We start from the raw sequence: 17,775 nt of genomic DNA on the forward strand, positions 1-17,775 counted from the left end.
AGACTTGCAATATGTTTTCTAGAGGCTACATTTCTGTGAATTGCAAAATCATTCTAAAAGGTACATGTTCTAAAAACTGGATTTTGAGAATTCTTTAATCTCTAGTTCACACAGAGAGCTCACAGAGAACAGTAATTCTGGAACACCAATTCAGAATTTCATCTTAGCAAAAAGACAAGCCCTTGATATATCTGTTTAGTTACTCGTAAAATCATTATAGAACAATAGAAGTATCTATAAATTAGCTATATTAAAGTCTCTGCCAAGAATATCTTTGCATGGGATAAAGCCCTGCCTTCGAACTGTTCCAATGGAAGTCCTGCTGATTGTAATGGAACGTCGTGCAGGTGCCTGAAAACTCTTACAGCTCTGAGGCTAATGTTTTATTTGGTATTCTTAAAGCAAGCTAATAAGTCTAGGTCTGTGACTGCATGTATAGATGGAAAGTTGAAGTAATCAAAGGCTAAAGGCAAATGCCCTCGCAAATATGAGGAAGAGATGGAAATTGGTACTGAACCGTTTGGATCATGGTCTAGCTAGAGATTCATGCTCTAAAAGCATCCAACATATCACAACTAGCTGCCACTTCCAAAAATGAAAACATAGTTTTGATCAAGAAAATATACATGCTAATAGTTAAAAATTTAGCATGCAATTAACTCAGTTGGCTTCAGTGGGTTACTATAAATTATGTTCATTCCTAAGGTTTTTGTTTGCTTGTTTCAGAAGAACTGGGATAGGAATAAATGAAATCATCCTTTGGGTTGCTCTCAGTCATACAATGACTCACCTGCTGAGCTGATAACAGAACTGTCTCTGTTGGATCTGTATTGCTTTCCCTATGTTTCTGGCACCAGGCTCGCTGCTAGCTCAGTATGATCTACAAACTTAACATCACCATCTGCTACCACTCAAGTGGTACAACTCTTTCCCAGCATTCCTGATGTTTGATGTGCCAAAAGCAGAGACTTTAGAATTTCTCAGTGCTTTGAAATAAGAAAGTGCTAAACTACATCAGTTTTATGTCCATTCTGGTCTTAGCACTTGCATAACCTGAGCTGGATTTTGGAGATCTCTGATCCTATAGAAACTTTAAAAAAAAAAAATCAGGATGCAGAAGTCATTCTGGGAATGTATGTTTATGGTGTATGTTTGTGGTGATTGTCACAAGACATACCCCTCATGTATTCCTGCTGACTCCAGCACAGCAGAAAGATAAAAAGGAAACAGAGTTGACTTAAATCATAAGAAACAGTTAATGACATCCTTGCCAATCTTGAATGGGAACAGTTGATGTAAACACAGAGGACTTTGGCAGGAATGTTAGCATTGGTAAAAAAACTTACAAGAAAATGCCATCCACAGAAAGGTGGAATAAATTGCAGGTAAGCCTGTCTGAAAGAAAATTTACAAGGACTAAATTTCCACTTAAACCTACCCATGTGCCAAGTCAGAGAGGCTGCAAGAACAGAAGAGGATTTTGAAGACAAAACTATAATAATCATAAACTGATTTTCTTTGTTCCATGTCTATACCTACTCCTGTCCCACATGTTGACGACAGTGAAGGGGATAGTGAGTGAAGGCTGTTGACGAAACTGTGTGAGGAAGGGAATATGGAAACACATTTATATCCTCTAACAAGTGCAAGACCATCCCATTTATGCTCTTAACACATCTCTAAATAAGTTTCCAGAGACTTTTTCTACAATCTCTTCAATCTGATGGGGAAACAAAGCAAAATGGAAAATCCTACAGTGATACAATATTTTTAAGTTACAAGGACAAGACCCTGAGAAACACAGTCTAATGTCAAGGCCCTTCTCCAGGTGAGGGACTGGACCAGATGACATCCAGTAGTCCTTCCTATGACTCTAATCAGCAAGTAGTGTATTGTTTTATCTTACTACCAAAGAAACATGCCCTGGGAAGGGCCATTTTTTGCTTGAAAGTTCATACATTGACAAGAAGAGTGGGAAGTTACTATGCTGGCTATGAATATGGGTGTGAGACCCAATGAGACAAAATGACTGCTGAAACCAGTATTGTGTTCTTCCAGCAGATGATAAAGAAGGGTATAAGAATGGATCAAGCAGCCAATGATACTTCCTATTCCTGGTATTCAAGTATCATAATATAAATGATAAAGTGAAATAGCAGAAATAATAAATAAAAGATTTTCCTCTGTTTTCAGATAGCTCATTATTTTACACTCAAGAATAAAAGAAGTAAAAAAGCATTTCAATGAATTTTTCTTGATGGCATCCCTCATATTCGTTTGTTCCGTATGTACTGCTGTGGACAGCATACAGTGGCAAGAGATGACCTCCCATTTGCTTTGTCCTGTGTCCCAGTTTACAAATAGCTGCCAAAAAGCAGGGTAATCTGCACCTGAGTGTGCCAAGGTTGGAGGAATTGTTTGTAGTACAGGGCAAGACAGGCGAAAGAAGAATCGCCTAGCCAAGCCTCCCAAAAAAGTAAAAATAAGATTTCTTTTGGAATTTGGATGAGAAAAGTAGTGGCTATGGCAGTGCAGGAAGCTACTGAAAAATTGTTGGCTTGACAGCCAACTGAATGCAGGGAAAAACACTTTCCCTCACATGGGAGATGCTGGGCAGAGAGAAAATTGACTGTTATTCCTTCCTTTTTATTCTGCTGTTCCTGCCTAGTACATTTGTGTTTTCTATTTAAGAACAGTTAATCCTCCCTAGCATGCTGAAAATACGTTTGGTGTTCTTGACAGACTCATTTTAATTAAACCATACAGAAAGTCGACCTCCTGACTGCTTGATCTGAGGTATCATATTCCCTGTTACCTGAGAAGAACCCACACGATTTAGACACCAAGAAATGAACATCTGGACCTAGAAATAAAATCCTGCCCTATGCCTGGATCTAGTTCTATTGAGATGAATATAAGACTTTGTAGGTTCTGGGGTTCAGTCGGGAGATCTCTATAAGCAGATCTTGGGACATAAGGTTTATTGCAAAGGGCGTGGGTATAGGGGCACTGCTTAGAGCTGCAGCTGGCAGCTCTGAGCAGGCCCAAGAGAGCAAGAGAGTAAGCAGGTAAGAGAGAGAGAGAGTGAGAGCAAAGAGAGTGAAGAAGAAGTGATGAGAATAGAATGGAATGGAATGGAATGCTGAAGTCCTGGTTACAATACAATAAATCATCTTCTGTACTGAATATTCTAATTGTCACTAACCAATCTAATACAAGATACAAATCCTATAGCATTTACATACAGCCTATAAGAATTATTATATTACCATAGAGTGTTACATCTTAACTTCTAAAAACTACTCTTTGGACCCCTTCTGCTGAGCTAGTAGGGTCTGCTCTGACCCTTGGACCTGCCTGCAAGCAGAGGGTATTGTTCAATCAAGAGGGGATTACCTTCAGTCGGCCATACCATTGTTTTCCAGTTGTTCAGTAACTAAGACTTGGTATCTCAAAGGTGGCCTTCATTTCGATGTTGCCTGTAGTTTTCATATTCCCAAAATCTTTTGTCAGGCAATCATATTTATAAGGCTTTCCTGTTTCATCTTCCCCAACAAGACTTACATTACAATTATCCCTTCAGATCTGGAAAGCACCTGTAGGGCTTTGGATAAGGTCTAAAATTAAAACAACTACCCTATCTTCAAATATTTTCACAAACTGGAAGAACGTTGGCTGACATATTCCAGGGGCCCAGGAGAATGAATTGTGCATTTGGAAATATATCTGTTTTGCTTGCTTTATGTACCCTCCCCGAGGGAACAGATCCTCTCTGTAGGTTCTTCTGGCTTCCTCCAGATGCTATAGAAATCCCTGAAATAGTGGATTTCTTCCCACAGCTTGTTCAGTGTCAAATCTTTCTTCCGAGAAATAATTTTACATGAAATGTTTCCGAAAAAGAATTTTTAGGTAAAATTTTTCCCTTTCCCAACTGAGCCTCCCAGACCCAACTGGTTTTTCTGCAGGATCTAACAAAATACATAAGAATTGTCAAAAGACATTTGGACAAACATTACAGGACCTCAGCAGATCTATTAATATTCATAAGTCGACATTTCTGGCAAACATCTTGGGTCTGGGAAGCCCTGTCACAACCATTTCAATTCCTTTAGAGAGAGCCAAAGAACCAGTCCCATGCCATTACCCATTGCTCAATGTAGTGTGCAGCTGGAGCTGGAGCTGAGGTCCCTTTCTGGGGATTCAGAGTGTGACAAAATTGCTGCTGGGCCCACTCTGCTAAACAGCACACATTCAGCAGGGCAAGTGCTGATCTCTGTGGATTTGCTTTGTTGGAATCAAACATGCATATGCCCATATAGAAGTGAAAGCTACAGCCTTCTGAAGTCAGTGGGAGTCCTCCCACTCTTTCCAGGAAGTTTTAGAGCTGTTTCAATAGCTTGCTAACCTGTTTTGAGAAAACATGCACGCAAACATCATAATTTCTGCCCTGGGCTTTGCAGGTGCATTCTTCTGCTCAATGTGACATTTCTTGTGTATAGCACAGATTCCTCAGGTTCCTACCCTTATATTTTTTCTAGTATTCAGCTCAAAAAAGACCTAAAATGAGATCATGTTTTTTAGCTACTTCTTTTAGACAAAAGATTAAAATAATCATCAAATCAGTTTGAGCTCCGGGAAATCTGAGGCTGTTTTTGACTCCTGACCATCAAAAACTCATCCTGAATTATATCCACACAGCCATGTTATGAGAGAGAGGCAGATGAATTAATAAAGATGTGTTCAAAAATTAGCCTTTTATTATAAAGATCAAGCAAGAGGAAATTGCCAAATAGATCTCTTACTGTATCTTCTGAGTTGTGAATTTTTAACTCATTTTGGTAGATATCTCTGGTTCTTTACAGCCACAACTATTGTCTTCAGTATTATATTTGCACAGAACTACACAACTCAATGGTTTACAGAAAGGGAGAATGGACAGAAAGTTGATGTGCAGTTCTGTGCTTTTAAGGCTTCAACTGATCACAGATGCAGCAGATAACACAGTGATTTACCTGTGTGAACCTTGTCAGCCCTGTGAAGCTTATAATTATTCAAATTAGAAAAGTTTATGGACTTCGCAGGAAGAAAAAATTGCATGAGAGCCTTGAATTTTTGTTTTCCTCATATTTACTGATAACCCAAATTTTGTCATGTCTAGATTCTTCAACATCGAAATTAAGTGGAAAATACAGTTTGGCAGCTCACTAATGGTTTTGCCATTTGCAAGAAAAGTGGCTCTAGGTAGGAAAAAAAATGGTGTTAATAGTTAATGTTCAGCATGCTCAGCAAACCAATTTGGCTTTCAAGTCTGGCATGGCTGGTTTCATATTATACTGATGGATTTTTTGCAGCTAGAACCAGTGCTATTGAACATTTAATTTTCCTGTGTTTCATAAATATATTATGCTTTTCCATTTTCTATAGTGATAAAGAACAGTATGATTATTTTCAATATTTGAAAATTTACATCTATTTCTTATTAAATTACCAAAGGATAGTTCATGTTTCGCTTTAACATAAAGTCCTTGGAGAAAATGCACATTGGAATGGTCATTTTCCTATATGCATTGTACTTTCAATGCCTTGGATCTCAAAATAGCAAAATGATATTAAACATTTGTATGTTTCTATTGCAATGGAAAAACTGCAAGGATTGGAGTTCTGTTTGGAACTACTGTTTGTGCACAAGGATTTAATAAACAGTAGCTAAGAAGTAAAGGACAGAGTGATCCATACAGAGAAACCAGTAGATCTTTTTTGCAGCACTCAGAATAACTTGGCTAGCTTTATTCAAGAAAGAGAGGAATTATTCCTGCAAAGTAATTCTTCTATGAGTGCTGTGGCACTTTGCTTGCAGCAAGAGACCTTGGGGTAGACAGTCTGTGGAGGATAGGGATGGGCAAAACGGCTGCTCCTGAAGAAAATCCATGCAGCTCTGCTTTAAGTGCTGCTCCTGCTTGGGAGATGCACTTCCATTTTGCTGCTCATGGGTGTTTCTTTGGTGACAAAGGTGAATCCTGAGCTATAAAGCCGGCAACCCGGGGCAACCACAGAGAAAAAAGGACAGCTGATAAACAGGGAAACCTGCTGAACCAGTACCTCAGGGAAAGTAAGAGATGCTATCATCAATGGTTCCACAGCAAAAAAAGGTTCTGAAAGTCAGGTTTTGGCAAATAGACACAAATACTCTTAAAAGAGGTAAGTCTGTGTTCTCAGACACCTTGAATTAAAAAATTCCTTCTCTGTAGGGCTTTGAGGACATAAATACCATCAGGTAATCACTTTTATACAGGTGGGGGTTTTTTTTCAGATTCTTGGAAGGGGTGCTTTGGCAAGATCTGACAAGCTGTCTGCAAAGCCAAACACTAAAAACTAAACTTTAAAAGGAAAACATTTCCGTGAAAGACATGCAAGTTTTGACACTCAGTCAAAAAGTTGGAGAGCAGCCAGCATTTTATACCCTACCTAAGTAAAAATACAAACACAAAGTCCTGTTCAGGAATTTGACTGAGATTGCTCTGAGACCTCCTTCTAAGGCCATCAGGCCCTATATAAAATGCAGTTGTCATTTTCCTAATAGTACTGGAGTGCACTGATCCTTATAATGACTCAATCATTTACCATGGCAGAGGAAAATCTGAGTTTGGTTCTCTGTTATCCTAAAAATTTCTCCTCCTCATAGGACTAGGATATGGGGAAGAGAGATCACACCTGTTGAAACTATGAGTGTGACAGACAGCATAGCCCTGCAAGCTTATATGTAAGGGCAAGAGTGGACAAAGAGGTCCTGGCTTCCTGCTCCAGCTGCGTAAATTTAATCTGCAAGAATTGACTTGAGAAAACATCAGCTCTATTTAATTTTTTAATCACAGAATCACAGAATATGCCAAGTTGGAAGGGACCAACAAGGATCATCAAAGTCCAGTTTCTGGCCCTGCACAGAACAATCCCCGAGAGTCACACAATGAGCCCGAGAGCATTGTCCAAACACTTCTTCTGTCAGGCTTGGTGCAGTGAACACTTCCCTGGGGAGCCTGTTCCAGTGCCCAACCACCCTCTGGGTGAAGAAACTTCTAATATCCAACCTAAACCTCCCCTGACTCAGCTTCAGGTCATTCCCTGAGGTCCTGTCACTGTCACCATAGAGAAGAGATCAGTGCCTGCCCCTCCTCTTCCCCTCATGAGGAAGTTGTGACGGCAAAGAGGTCTCCCCTCAGTCTCCTCTTCTCCAGGCTGAACAGACCAAGTGACCTCAGCTGGTCCTCAAGGCTTCCCCTCAAGGCCCTTCACCATCTTTGTTGCCCTCCTTTGGACACTCTCTAATATTTTAATGTCTGTTTTATATTGTGGCACCCAGACCTGCCCTCAGCACTTGAGGTGAGGCCACCCCAGTGCAGAGCAGAGCAGGACAATCCCCTCCCTTGCCCGGCTGGTGATGCTGTGCCTGATGCCTTCAGGATACCCCAGGTTGGCCCTTCTGGCTGCCAGGGCACTGCTGACTTCAATTCACTTTAATTCCCTTAATAGGGTAGACCAGTAGATGGGGAAAAATATTGAAAGACACCAAGAGAGCTAGACTTATTTTGAAAAGTGGATTGTGAAGAACCCCATGAGGTTTGACATTGGAAGCTGATACTTCTCTTATTTGCAGGGGCTGGGATTCATATCTCTGGAGAGACCTGGCTCATGGGTGAAGCTGAGCCTTTCTGCCTCTGCTTACCTGTGAGCCTGCTAGCCCTGCTCCTGAAACAAAGATGTTAGATTTTTGTTGTTCTTGTTTGTCTTCCTCTTGCTTAATGGAGACCAGATATTAGTCTGGGCTGCTAGTTTAGATGTTCAGTTTAAACACCAAATCATTACCTGATTTCCTCTTCAGAAGAAATCAAATAATATTTAAAGCTATGCATTTTAAATAATGACTCAAGAATGGCATTCTTAATTTCAATGAGAGCCAGGGAGATTATTCAATGCATTTGAGGTGGAACAAAATATCACTTTCACAACTGATCTGAAAATCCAAGTAAGTCAAGTGAAAAAAAAAAAGAATCAAATATAACAAAATTTCTTTTTTTTTGCCTCAAGATGCTTGATAATAACATCCTGTGAGGGATACATAGAGATTTGTAATAATGATCATGGGGTCTCTTTTATGCTTATTCCATACATGAGCAGGGCCATGGAAATTAATGGATCTAACCAATAGAACTATAGGCCCACAGGATCAGGCACCTGATCAGCAGTATTTACCTCTGCTCTTTTTGGAGTGTACAAGATTTTGGAGGGAGTTGGGGGCAGAGAGGAGGCAAATACAAGAGAAAATATCATAGGACTGGGAAGGTCATCTAAATAAATCATAACTAATGAGGCATCTACTATCAAGAATAAATCATCATCACTTTTCCACTATCCAATTTCCCATTAAACTAGTTTCTAGATATGACATCAGGTCCAATCTTTTCCTATATGCATTGATGCTTTATTATTGTAAAATGTGAGTACTGGAAGAATGAAAATGGTCAATGTGTATCAGTAATCAGACTCAGTAATCACACCGCTTGAAAAGGTGCCCCTCTTGACGTGTTGCCATTCCTGCTGGCGTTTATGATGTACCAAATATAACTAAACAGTTAACTCCTACTTGTGCACTTTTGACAAGGCGGTGGATTCTTCGCATAAGTAAATATTGGTTGACTTTTTTAAACTTGTATACACTATTAGTAGAAAAATAACACTATGACAAAGACTGTCAATCCAAGAATTTAATTGCTATCTAACAATTCTATCTTAATTAATATGTCTCCTTGGAGAGAGTAATTTTCCCTCAAAATACTGCTCAGATGTGCTGGATGGCATTATTTTCCTAACAATAATTTAAGAAAATTCTGTCAATATCATTGTCTTACTAGTTAATCTACTTTGCTTGCTCCCTTGTGTCCTGATTACAGGTTTATTTTTTCATTTGGAGTTATATTTCACTGAACTATAACAAAGAGTCATATAAAATGTAGTAATTAAATTTTATCAGTTGCTGGTGTTTATATAACCAATACATTAGTGGTTCCCTTTCTAGTGACAGGGTAGGCTCACTTACAAAAACGGTTCCTCCAAATTTAAACCAGGCAAAACACAGAACAGGATTTGGCCCATCATGTAGTCAGCATGTACCTTTATAGTTAAGAGTGTAATTGTTAACATGTGACAGTTGCAGCAACACTGAGGAAAGGGCATTGCTTGATTAACTGCCCTGGGACTGTCATATTAGATGGATGGTTGAGGGAGTGCTTCTTTCAGGACTCCCTGGCACTCCCTCTCTGAAATAATTGGTTTCAAAAGCCAGCCTTGGACAGCATGCAATTGTGTACACAATAGATCATCCAGGTATAAGGAAACTCAGCGGGAGTGGGACAGGCCAGGAATTGTGTTACAATTTAGTTTAGACTGGTTTCCATTGCCTCATAAACCTGCAGCTTCAGCAGTGCCTGAATTTTCCATCTCAGGGGAGATGAATTTACGTCGTACCTTACACAAGTGGTGATAACCCTACTGAGCAAATAACTTTTGCCACTTCAGTGTAGCTGCTCACAAATGGGGCTACTAAACGTTGCCACGTCCCTCGGGTCTGATTTGCAGTTGATTGTGACCTTTTAAGACCTTTTTGAATAGTCCTCCAGCCCACAGTCATCAGCCATCTGTACTTTAATCCCCAGGCACGGTTCAGCCCAGTGAACTCCCAGGGATGAAGCTGACTGCATAATTTCTTCTCTGTTTGTCTTATATCTTGTTCAGCATCTAAAAACACATCACAGCTTTAAGCTCATGAAAGCACAAGAAATTTGCCAGCTGCTGTCCCACACTTCATTTTCCCTGCGTTCTCACTTTCTGCAATTTCTCCATAGCATACAAGGAGCACACCCAACATTTTCCAGAATACTTTGCTTGACACAGCATGAGGAAACCTTGAGTATACATTGGCACTGCACTTTCAAAACACACAAGGCAATGTTGGAAGCTTTGGTGTGGGCTAAATTCATGTCATGTGGACTGATGAGAAGTGACATCTTGGTTGGGGCTAAACATCAGTGAAGACTAAAATTTACACAGCAATTTCTGCAATCCTGTTCTTCTAGTGTGTCTGGGGGTTCCCCTTTGGCATTCCTGATTCTCATTTGCTCAGGTCTGAAGATCAGATCTACATTAGTGAGAAAGTTTACTCTGTAGTTTGCAAGAAGCATGTACTTCATTGCATTGGTAAGATGACATGAAACTATTGTATGCAGTGTGTCAGCAAATTGCCTGGGAGAAGGATAGGCTGTTCTACATGAAAAGCAATTGGTACTCTGCAGCATTAAGAACCTTAAAACATGAGCATTATTTAGTTCTTTAAACAAGTTGTTGAAAATCTTACCAAAAAGCATCCTTTATCAGGAGGAATTAAAACTTTAAATTAAATAAAAGGAGTGAAATTTATTCTGGACAGAGAGAGAGCAACTAGAAGCCAGTCATGGTCCAGAGCATCAGAAGACTGAGAAAGACATTTCAGAATAGAAGAAAATTCCTCTTTCTTATGAAGTCAACTTCTACTCATTCTCAGTGACAGATAGGAAAAGGCTGCCTTAAAATATATAATCCCAATGCGGTGTTTTCAAAGGTATCTTCCACACATAGGTGCTTATGTTGAGAGGTACCCAGCAACTTGAAGTGAGAAGCTCTGCTTTTCTTGGCTCTGGACACATTGAAGAATTTCTTGCCTGCATTGTACAAAATTCCTTCCCAAAACAGGTTGTTCCCTTGGAACTAGTGATATGGAGTCCATCAGGAGATGGAAATTCAGGACCCTTGCCAAGTTTCCTATTTGAACAATTGCTTTCACCGTAAATGAAGACAAGAGTGAGTATATTACAACTTTTCATTAAAAATTTCTAAAGCTTGTACTCAGAAAAGCCAACATATTTCACTTTGGGTTGATTCAGCTTTAAGATGAATTTATCTGAGCTACTATCTTTAGGAAAATGTGCTTCAAATGCTGAATAGCTCTGTTCACTCAGGTTTCCTAGCTGGAGAATGTTTTATGTGTTCTTGGTTGGGCCATGGTTTTAGTGCAATGCACAGCCGCAGGGGAGACCATGTGCTGCATGGGCCAGGTGGTCCCATACCCCAGCCTAGTCCATATGAAGCATTCTTGGTGTCATTGTCGGATTAACCAGTGAAAAGCAAACGTGTGGATTAGGTTTTCGGAGCAGGTAGAACAAATCTTTTCGGTACATATTACACATATGGGAAAAAATACTGTGTTGAGAGAGATAAAACAAAAAGAGATTATTGAAACACAAGTGCAAAGCAGCAAGTGAAGCTGCTGGAGACAACTTCTACATGTCCAGAAGACACCTAACATATCTCTGGAGTAGCCATCCCTGTTTTACATGGACTGGGCCCCAGGGGTGAGGATTTACCCTCTAGTCCCTACCTCTTTTAGCTGTTGATTTGGACTGTATGAATGAAGTTTAGTTTTGTGTAAAGCAACATTGGTGGTGCTTCAAAGCTGCAGGTTATTCAATGAGCCTGGTATGTCAGTGGGAAAATAAATCAGTTTCTGTAAACCAGGAAAAATAAAGCACTCAGTGGGTCATCCTCCAAATTTAACGGAGAGGTTCTGTAAGTTTGATTTGCTTGTTTTGTGGTGCTCCCAGGGGCTTTGTTTTGTTTAGAGTTTGGTATTAAGTATTCTAACTGTGACTGTAGATGGGGGCCTTTTTAATTTGCATAATTTTCTCATGGGACTACAGCTGCTAATTTGGTGATTAATTATCCATATTACACACTGTTTATTTGACCATGCCTAGATTAATTTCTCTTTCCAAGCAAATCACATTCAGATATGAATTTGCATATCTTGATTACATTTTAATGCCTTGGCTATCATTGTTTCTTCCCTGGGTACCTCATGAGATTACAGTAGAGTGCTCAAGCAGAGAATGATGGAATGTCTTAAATGACATTGTGTATCACTGGACAGACCATGCACACAACTCCATGTTAATGGAAGAAATGTTCCTTTAACTATCAGGGAGGTTATGACACCTAGACTGTAGATCCTTTGCTAGTTTTGTGGCATTATTACTTATGGTGATATGAAGAAAATAGCTCATATATGTTTACAAATTTAAAAGATACTTATGTTCATAGATTTTCATCTACATTCAAGCTTTTCCAAATTTTTTCCACCTTTATAGGAAGAATAAACATATGTAACACTTCTCCCTGATTTAACAGTAGAAGTCACAGGTATAGAATATGTATTTGGAGAACAAGGTTCAGAATGCAACATGGAAAAACCACTGAATATATTCCAAAAAAAGCAGAAAACAAATTTGCTCCTGACACAATTTTCTGAGACAAATTTTTGCAGAAATTGCATTCTAACACAGCTGGAATCTGTGCAAACAACAGGAAAAATTATTAGCTTATTCACAAAAAGCTTTCCAAGGATCACTCTATTATCCCAAGAGACAACTAGGAAATTCTCTGTATAAGGCAAGCTGCTTATCCTGAATAACTACAGGTTATATTTGGAATTTTGTGTGTCTCTTTTATTTACTTTTACAGCATATGCACTACAGAGGCACTACAGCTAAGTATAGTCTTAAAAATAGAATAATATTTATTGTATAAAGCATAAATTTTTATACATCTTATTAAAAAGAGTGCTTTCATATGCATATTTGTCTAGCTCATCATAGCAATGATCTGTGCACAACATAAATTACTAAATGCAGTACACCACTGTTGTAAAAGTAATCAGTTCCATTATTCTTCACCAGAAAATGAAGACAAAAATACACTGAGATCTCCAAACTTGTGGTTACAAATAGGCTCACTTGGGAAGGGAGAGGAATGTTAAATAGATTAACTTATAGGAATCATTAACACTGATTCTATTTAATCTCTTCTAAGTGCTCCTCCAACACTACTTTTATTCAGGAAAAGAAAGCTAGCAAGTAGAACTGTAACTGTTAAAACTTGATAACCCAAACATATTCCTATCTTTTGGAGGGGAATTATTTGTGTGTTTAGAGCATTTTATCACCATATGAAAGTCAATGACTCCTACCCACAGAAGATTTCAAGAAGTATGTCAAAATATTGGGAGCCTGACCCTAAAAACACATCTCTGTTAAAATCAATTTGATTATTCATATGAGTGAAGTTTTTCACATGTGTTAGTATTTGCTGTAGCAGACCCTTGACCTTTGGCTTTACGGGAAGACAACACAGTTGTCATGATTTCACAACATAAATAGACACTATTAAAAGACCCGAAGTAACAACATAGGCTTACTGGGATTAAAAACAAAGCATCATAAATGTTTATGGGTATCGCAAATAAAGGGCAAATTCAAGTTCATGTGAGCTGTGCACATTTTTTGTTTGAAGTCCAAGTTCATGAGCTGAAGCTCTCCTCAAGAAATGCCTGCCAGCACTTGTACACATATTCCTGTATCAGTTTGATCCTCCTTTTAAAAACAAAACTGTTTTGTTGCACAATGAAGATGAAAAACAAATTAAACCAGAATTAATACTCCCTAGGGAATGAAAACCAGCTTTGGAAATCACATACAAACTTTTAATCATTATATTTTAGATTGCAAGACTTTCAAAAGCCAAAGTAACATTTAAAAAAATAAGTGGATGGGAGACTACATCATGAAGCCCCCAAACACAATAAACAAAGCTGCTGGCAAACTTGATGCCTTTCTCTTTCCAAAACAGTGTTCTTTGTGTTATTGTCCTCAGTGAGGCATGAAGGGTTTGGATGAAATTCTTGCCACATTGAAACAAATGTTAAAAACTATTGATTTTCAGCCAAAATGTCATCCTCTGTATTAAATGAACAGAATGAAGGGGGAAGAAAACTGTGACCAAACAGGCCCATAGCACAGAAAGCAGAGCCTGCTGCGGGCTGCAGCCACTGGCTGGGGATGCTCTACTGGCCCCCAGGCTTGACCCTGCTGAACAGTGGGTCACTCTGGTCCCTGCTGCTGCTGGCATGGCCCAGAGCCTTGCACAACCACGGCAGATGCTCCAACCCTTCCCTGCATCAGTGCTCCAACCAGCAGCAGCTTGTCTTGGCAAGTGTGCTGTGCCAGCTTAGGAGGAGCAAACAGGGAGGAGGAACCTAATGAGGGCTTTACTGAACTTGGAAGCACTTGGGAAATTGTGCTAGAGAAGGCTTTGGATCTTTTCAGTTGACAGTCATCCTCAAGCTCCCACATGTATTTGGGCTGGTCCTGGCCACGGGATGCACAATGTGAGTGACTCAGTAATGTTCTATGCTGCTATCAATCCTATTCCCCCTAGCTGAGAAGAGGCTTCCCTGAAGAATCTTGCTCACATTCTTTCCCTTCCTGTCACACTAGTTTAAAAACAAATGGTCTGAGAGACTCAGATAAGTGTTTTTCTGTCTGACTTCAAGAGAGGAGATGAGTTTTACTCCCCTTCCACGCATAACTCTCCAGATCACCTGGCATCCTTAATTTGACCAAGCTATTCTTATGTGACAAAACTAGGAGGGAGTTCAGTAAGAAGTCAATGAAGAAAATGGTCCATTGTTAAAGGGAAAAGTTGAAGAGGAAAAAAATTTCCAACAATAACAAATCACTTTACCAAACAATTCAAATGGTTTTTTGAGTGAGATATCCTGCATGGAGCCAGTGAATATTGCTCTTTCTGGTGTTATAAATTGTGTGTGTATTTATTACTTGGATGCATTCCTTAGCATTATATTTCTTCTGATAACAAAACTGGAAAATTATAGAAATTACTGCACATGGAAGAAATTAGGAATGTTTTTCCAAATGCCCTGGAACTTTTCATTAGTTCTCATGGACTAGGTTGGAAGTACTCCTACTGTATTTTTAAGACATGCAGTAAGTGTACCTGGCTCTAGTACAGGTACAAGGGTGCTAAATTTGAGTCTAACTACTGCAATTTACAAATCAGCATGATGATAAGTGTTAAATCAGCATGATAAGTAAGCATTACAAATCAAAGGCACTTCAATGAAATTCTGTCAAAATCATATTATGCTATTTGTGGTGTTTTTTCTCTTTATATTTTGTATATTCTTAGAAAAAAATTCTCTATACAGCTGTTCTGATTATACTCACATACAATACAGCAAATCTTGTATTTGTCTCAGCCCACTTCCAGAGGAATTTTGATAAACATCTTTAAAGTCTCCAGATTTATGTAAATGTTAATGTTTGTTGTATGAGAAAGACCACTTTTGGGTGGTAGCTTCTATCAATTGCAGCTGTCCACAACTTCTTTGTATGTTGTGGGTTCTTTCACTTTTTAATGCAATGGCTCTATGTCTAATAAGGTGTGCCTTTGAACTAGCACATACCCTTATAACCCTTGTAAGCAGTTGCCTCTTGTGTATTAACTCAGATATATTTCAGCAATTTTGTCATGGCAAGAGGCTCTGCTAAGGAATGGGAAATGTATAAAAACACGTGGATGCCATCCTGTGTTAGAGTTCAGCTTGTTGGAGTCAACCGACATTTGATATGAATTAATCTTTTGAACATTTATTCACAAATGGCAAATCACAGAATCCCAGAAAGGGTCAGGTTGGAAGGGGCCACAGTGGGTCATCTGGTCCAACATCCCTCAAGCAGGGTCATCCTAGGGCATATGGCACAAGATTGTTCTTAAATAGCTCCCGTGAGGGAGAATTCACAACCTCTCTGGACAATCTGTTCCCGGTGCTCAGTCACCTGCACAGTAAAGAAGTTTTTCCTCATGTTCAGGTGGAACTTCCTGTGCATCAGTTTCTGCCCATTGCCTCTTGTCCTGTGGTTGGGCACCACCAAGAAGAGCCTTGAAACATCTTCTTGACACTCTCCCTTCAATACTGATAAACATGATGAGGTCCCCTCTCAGTTGTCTCTTCTCGAGGCTGAACAGGCCCAGCTTCCTCAGTCTTACCTCGTGAGAGAGAAACTCCAGTCCCTCTGCAGGACCCTCTCCAGGAGCTCCATGTCTCTCTCTTGTCCTGAGGAGTCTGGAACTGGACACAGCACTCCAGCTGCCTCACCAGGGCTGAGCAGAGGGGCAGGATCACCTCCCTTGACCTGCTGGCAATGCTCTTCCTAATGAACCCCAGGATCTCATTGGCCTTCTTGGCCACAAGGGTGCTGGTGGCTCATGGACAGCTTGTTGTCCGCCAGGACTCCCAGCTCTTTTCATTTCTGAGTCATATTCCCAACAGTAGGAAAATACAACCTATTTTAATTACATTGGCATATATTCATTGGATTAAAATACGAAGAGTTATTTTATACTAGCAAAACTAATTTTTTTAATGTTTAATATTTATGACTTACATTACTAAAAATCAAGTTAGTCAAGAATATATTTACAGGATATTTTTATAGGAAATTTACAAAAGAAAACAAAGATGGTTGGATGCTATAAGTAAATAAATATAGATTCTAATGAATAACAGCAACAAAGTTGTTTTATGTCTGTACTTGGGACAATGCTGCTATTAAAAACAAGAGTCTGGGAGATTTATGGAGAACAGCCCTTCAAAAAAAATGTCAAGGGAGCCAAAATTGAGTGCATACGTTGTTCATCACAGTAGATTAAAAGGAATGTCTGCCTAAGAGTTAATAAATACCTGTAGGATTATTCAGCATGCTCCTTCATCTCTCTCTTAATCAGGATGAAATTAAATCTTCTGCTAATCAATGTAAGACCCCACTGGATCCTGAGATGAGCAGTGGACGTGACCTGACCAGCCTTACTAGGGAAGAAATTTTCCTCGGACTTTGCAACCAAACTCCTGTTGAACAAACCAGGGTCAGAGTTGCACATGATGCAGTCTCCTCTGCCTTCCTTTGCTCCTTCTGATTGAGGTGATGTTGACCAGCACTGTGACCTCATCACTGATGATGGCAGCTATGAGGTGTGTGTATACCAAGCTTTTCTTCCTCACATCTTTCACACTCTTCTTTCTGCTTTACTAAGTTGCTTACCTGCAGAGTAGTGCTGTACACTGAGATACAAAACTGTATACATGTGTTAATTTAGAAACTTACCTTTAAATTTACCTTTCCTTGAAAGCCAGCTCTTGGATAATCTGCCATGGTCCGTCAGCCCAATGGGCTTCCCCATGCAGGAGGAGAGCTCTTGGTCAAGCAAGGAAGCCTGGGTTGCACGGGATGAGAGCCTTTCCCTCCCCCCTGCCATTGCTGCTGGCTGCTGTAGAGCTCCCATGGGGATGAAAACCCATCAGCCTGGGCAAAGCACTGGCTGGCACTTCAGGAGAGGCCAAGCTGCTCCCTTCAGAGTGCAATCTGGATGCCTTAGGCAAGGCTTTTCTGGCACCCACCTGGCTGTGGAGGACATCAGCTGGGGCCAACCACCCGGAAGACTCAGACTGCACGGGACAGCCCTGGCACAATAGGTCTTGGGATTTACTGCAGTGAAGACGAGGAGGCTTTTTAATTCCCTAGCTCCCCCTTCCACCAAACCTGATAGTCTGGAGACAGCTTGAGAGCTTCAGCAAGTGAGTGATGAACTGCTGCTAATTGCTCTATACCTTTTAAATCCACACTTGCCTGACCCCAGGTAAACTCCCTGTGTTTTCCTTCCACAGTCCTGCTTTGGAAACACTGAAGGTGGAGGAGCAGTGTGTGAAGGTTTTTAAAAGCCTTCTGATAACCTGTGGGCCACAGCCATGAAAACATGGTGCCCCTCACTGTTATAGGA

The 17,775-nt window shown here is 39.9% G+C and overlaps 1 long non-coding RNA gene across 1 annotated transcript in view; it reads left to right on the forward strand.

Moving 5' to 3' along the window:
- Positions 1-17,775, forward strand: part of LOC116442753 — a 128,747-nt gene that overhangs the window by 105,205 nt on the left and 5,767 nt on the right. The window contains exons 6-7 of the long non-coding RNA XR_004239636.1: positions 10,780-10,887; positions 16,726-16,969. This is a non-coding gene — a long non-coding RNA (uncharacterized LOC116442753). The remainder of the gene's footprint in view (positions 1-10,779; positions 10,888-16,725; positions 16,970-17,775) is intronic.

Source organism: Corvus moneduloides, chromosome 4, assembly GCF_009650955.1.
Source record: "Corvus moneduloides isolate bCorMon1 chromosome 4, bCorMon1.pri, whole genome shotgun sequence".
NCBI classification, from domain to species: domain Eukaryota; kingdom Metazoa; phylum Chordata; class Aves; order Passeriformes; family Corvidae; genus Corvus; species Corvus moneduloides.